We start from the raw sequence: 4898 nt of genomic DNA, 5'->3' as shown, positions 1-4898 counted from the left end.
CTATCTCATTAATGAACAGGAAAACACAGCTTCTCCGTGAAACACTATCCCACCCAATTCAACTTATAAAAATGAAATCGATATACACTACAATTAAACAGGATTCATCCCAGGAGCCCAAGATTAGTTGAAAATGTTTAAACCAATAATTGCCACCTATCAAAAAGAAACAAAGACAGAAAACAAGACAAGATCCAATCTCCTTTGATGTCAAAAGCTCTGAGAATTTAGGAGTACTCAGATCTTCATCCACATAATCATGGCTGCTTATGACAAACTTCCAATGCAAAAAACTTCCAGGTAAAAACGAAAACAACTTGTTCTAAAAGCAGAAACAAGACCAGGGAGTCCACTTCTGTAATCCTCTTCAATATACTCCTAGGATTCCTGATTCCAAATACACTGAGACCATTGAAAACCAAAGTACCTAATAGGGTGGGACGCAAATTTGCATATGTCTCAGACTCCACCCTGCCCCCAAGCTCTTCCATCTCTATAAAAGCCAGCACTCCACACAGATTGTGCTATCTTTGGAGGAAGCTTCCAGGAGATTCCACGCGAAAGCACCAGTGAGGATCTGGATCACCCAGGTATTTTGCGCGGCCTGTCTGCGGAAGAAAGTCGCCTTCAGATTCTCAACCAGCACCAGGACCCCGTTGTGGCTCCAGGGGAAAGATGGCTGACGTGCTCAGCGTCCTGAGACAGTACAATATCCAGAAGAAGGGGATTGTAGTGAACGGAGATGAGGTGATCTTTGGCGAGTTCTCCTGGCCCAAGAATGTGAAGACCAACTACATGGTTTGGAAGCCCGGAAAGGAAGACCAGCCCAGAGAATACTACACATTGGAATCCATCTTATTTCTGCTTGATAATGTGCACCTTGCTCATCCACTTTACGTTCGACGTGCAGTCTCGGAAAATATCCCTGCGGTTCGAAGACCTGACCGAAAAGATCTCCTCAGCTATCTCAATGGGGAAGTGCCAACATCGGCAAGTCTAGACCCAGGCGCGCCCCTGGAAATAGGTGTGCAGAGATCCACTCAAGTCAAACGACCTTCACAGGAAGTTCCACCAGAAGCAAAGAAACCACGAATTGAGGAGGAAGAGGCCATGTGCCTGGCAAAAGAGAGACTGGCTGCTCTGCTGCAGGGCCATAAAGAAGGAATTGTGAAGACTGAACAGATCAGGGCTTTATCTGAAGCAATGTCAGTGGAAAAAATTGCCTCCATCAAAGCCAAAATCATGGCTAAGAAAAGAGCAACTATCAAGACTGATCTCCATGATACGACTCCTGGGAAACAGAAAGACAAAAGCTCTGTAGATGGCAAAGTGGATGTGACCCAAGATATTATCAGCAGAGAGAAGGTGGGGAGGACACGGACAACTATCTTGCAGAGCACAAGAATGGACTTTTCCAATATTTTTGCAATTCTTCAATCTGTAGAAGCCAGAGAAGAAAGGCAGGCACCTGACCAGCGACCAGCTCCACTGGCAGCACCTGTGGATCCTACCTTGCATACTAAGCGGCCTATGCCAAAAGCCTACAACAGATATGACCAGGAAAGATTCAAAGGGAAAGAAGAAATTGAAGGCTTTACAATTAACACGACAGACACCTACCATGGCAGGACACTGAGGTCTGTAAGGGAAGAAGTATCTGCTCCTAAGGTTCACACTCCAGCAGCCCAGCCTGTCCCAAGACCCATTTCTCCAGCAAGACTTCCCCCAAATCAGAAGAAAGCATCACAGACACCCATTATCATAGTACCTGCAACTACCACTTCTTTAATAACCATGCTGAATGTGAAAGACCTTCTGCAGGATTCAAAATTTGTCCCACCACTTGAAAAGAAGAAACAAGGTTGTAAACCACAGAATCAAACCCTGCTACACAGGACAAAAGGTCAGATGGGGGCAGAGGGTGCTGCAGTTTGGCTCACAGTACCTTATAAAGTGGTCGACCAGCCCCTTAAACTTGGGCCTCAAGACTGGGACCAGGTTGTGGCAGTGTTTGTTCAAGGTCCTGCTTGGCAATTCAAAGGCTGGCCAGGGCTTATGCCTGATGGATCACCAGTTGGCATATTTGCTAAAATTAAAGCCTTCCACCTCAAGTATGAGGAAGTTTGTCTAGATCCCAATGTCCAGAAGTGGGATGTGACAGTATTAGAAGTCAGCTCTCACAAACGGCATCGGGACAGAGTAGTGTTCTTGCAGTTCTGGGAAGCATTGGATGTGTATATGAGGAAGTATAAATCTCACTTGAAATTCTGAATTATTTGGTTCCTCCTTCTCTGAAAAGCTGGATACAGAAGCAGGGAATACCTTCATCTAGAGACTGGGATTCATTTTAGAGACTTGATTGTGAACATAGAAATGAAGGTCATTGCACTTTTTCCTACAACTTGGTGGCATGCTTTATGCTGCACAGGGATGTTGTCCATCTGTATCAGCAAATATTGTGGCTTAAATCTGTTTGTTAATATTAGCCTTTGATTCTGTAATGGATATTGTGTATTTTCATACAAGCTAATTCTTGAGTAGGTAAATTAGTATTACTTCAATGTTGTTTCTTTGGAAATAAAACAGAAGTTCATCATGTATATATAGTGAGGGATACAATGCTTCTAAAGCCATGTTGCTTCTAATCTTTCAGGGCTCTATGATCCCTTGCATTGAAAATACTGTGTTAAGAATACTTTTAAACTGTAGACTCTGGAACTTCAAAAATCCATCAGAGGGGGGCTGGGGGTTTAGCCCAGCGGAAGGGCGCCCGCCCGGCGCGCACAAGGCCCTGGGTTAGGTCCTCAGCCCTGGAAAAAAAAAAAAAGACAAAATCCATCAAAGGGATTTGACTATGGTCATGAATCATTGTGTTTACCTATATGTATGTGTATTACCTATATGGTTGCTCTCTATTTGAAAATGAATAATAAAAAATTGACAATATGTCTTTAAAATAAGACATCATAGTCACAGCCTATCCTGGAAGATGTCCATGCGATGAGTCTGTATGAGAGCAAAGCCCAGACCTCTCATTCTCACTCAGGGTGGCCTAAAAGGGAATCTCAGCTTCAGAATTCTAGATGGGATTAATATAAACTCCTAGTGGGCCCACATTGCTGATCAACATCTTCCTTTCTGGCCTGCGTTTTCTTTATATTGTTCAGCCAAAGGAGTTGTCTTGATCAATTCTTGACAACTCATTTCTATGTAAGGACTGCTTCGTGGAAAACTACTGGGTACTGAGACAACTACATACATACAGAAAGTCTACATTCATCACTCCTCTTCAATATACTATTGAGATTTTCTACTGGCATTAAGGCCAGAGAAAGACAAAAGAGAACCAAATAGAAAAGCAAGGAAGAAGGAACCGGCCCCACATTTGCTCCTTCTGGGTTAAAGGATGTTGTAACAGAGGACAAGAGTGTCCCTACAGTCAGGAGAAGCCCACAGATCCAGATATGTGGAGCACGTGGCATGCAAAGATGGCGCTGAGAGGGAGTTGAATGGGCAGAGCCCGATTTGCTTTATGTTCAGTGCGTAACCAGCCTGTGGAAGCTTAGGTGCATGATAGGGTGTGACCTTGGCAGTGATTGGTTCCTTTTCCTCCCCTCCATGCCACCCAGTCTTTTTTGCTTTAAAAAGTGCTTGCTGTAAAAAGTGCTTGCTGTGTGTTAATAAATGAGTTTGAGTTCCTGCTTGACTTGACTCCCAGCTGTGTCTGATTGTCTCCGGGGCTAAGGGAGGCTGGGAACCAGGGAGGGAGGGGAGGGAAAGCGGCCGCACTTACCTTTCCTGGGACCGCGTCCGTCTTTCGTGAGGTGGATGAAGACCCAACTCAGATGATTCCCTTGCTGACTAGACTATTCAAGATCGGTATTCTGGAGTCAATGACCCTGTAGCACATAAGCTTCTAAAGAGAGCTTCACCAAGCCTCGTCTGCACCGTCCAGAGATTAAGACTTCCACAACACTGTGTTGGTGGTTTGGGTGATTCCATTACTGAGGCAGATCTCAGAAATCACTTCTACCAGGTGGGAGAGATGAGAACCATCACTGCTGTGCAGAAGTGGCAGTGCACTTTCATCCAGTTTGCCACAAGGCAGGCTGCTCAAGTGGCCCTTGAGAAATCCTTCCATAAGTTGGATGTCAATGACTCAGACTCCTGGTAAATTGGGGACGACCCCAAGCAGCCAGAGAAAAAGACAGAGAGATGGCTTCAACCATAGGCTCTGCCATGGAGCTAGAGCATGTACCGGGACTGCCAGGAGCTCTTCCTCCTCCTCCTCCTCCTACTTCAACTTGCCCCCAAGTGGCCCTCCAGCTATGGTTGTGGTGGACATTGCTCTACCACTAACCCCTGGAATCACCCCACCTCCAACACCAGCTTTTGGGCCACAAAGTTTCCACACATGGACCACCTCCTCCTCTCATGAGGGCACCAGGACCCATCCACTATCCTTCTCAGGTCCCTCAGAGGATGGGAACTCCCACTGGAAACACAGTAGCTCCTAGCAGAGCATTGCCACTCATGCCTTCTGTGGAAGAAAGGTTGCTTTTGCATCCTAGTAAATGAATCTTGGAAGAAATATATTTCCCCTCCTTTGGACATTCCCTGGTAGCTGAATATGATCAGATACAGGCAGAGAATGACAGTTAAGCCTTCACTACATGCATTGAAAGGATTGGTTGCCATGAACACAGCTCCTTACAACTACTACTTTACTTTTTAAGAAAGATCCATCTCTAATCTCTTAAACCTGTACGGAGACAAGCAGATGGGTGGATTGGAATGTCCAAATGGTTGTTGGATAGAACCATCACATAGGTTCATTTTGTATCTTTTTGGGGGAATGAGGCATAAATTGGCTGGTGGTAGAATAAAAACCAACTCTT

General features: G+C 45.1%; 2 pseudogenes; both read left to right on the top strand.

Moving 5' to 3' along the window:
* Positions 1-675: 675 nt before the first annotated feature.
* Positions 676-2271, top strand: LOC105988539 (annotated as a pseudogene).
* A 729-nt stretch (positions 2272-3000) lies between these two features.
* Positions 3001-4578, top strand: LOC105988469 (annotated as a pseudogene).
* Positions 4579-4898: the final 320 nt, after the last annotated feature.

Source organism: Dipodomys ordii, unplaced genomic scaffold (genome assembly GCF_000151885.1).
Source record: "Dipodomys ordii isolate 6190 unplaced genomic scaffold, Dord_2.0 Scaffold49, whole genome shotgun sequence".
NCBI lineage: Eukaryota > Metazoa > Chordata > Mammalia > Rodentia > Heteromyidae > Dipodomys > Dipodomys ordii.
Note: the sequence above shows the minus strand (reverse complement) of the source record. Positions and strands in the feature narration are given on the sequence as shown.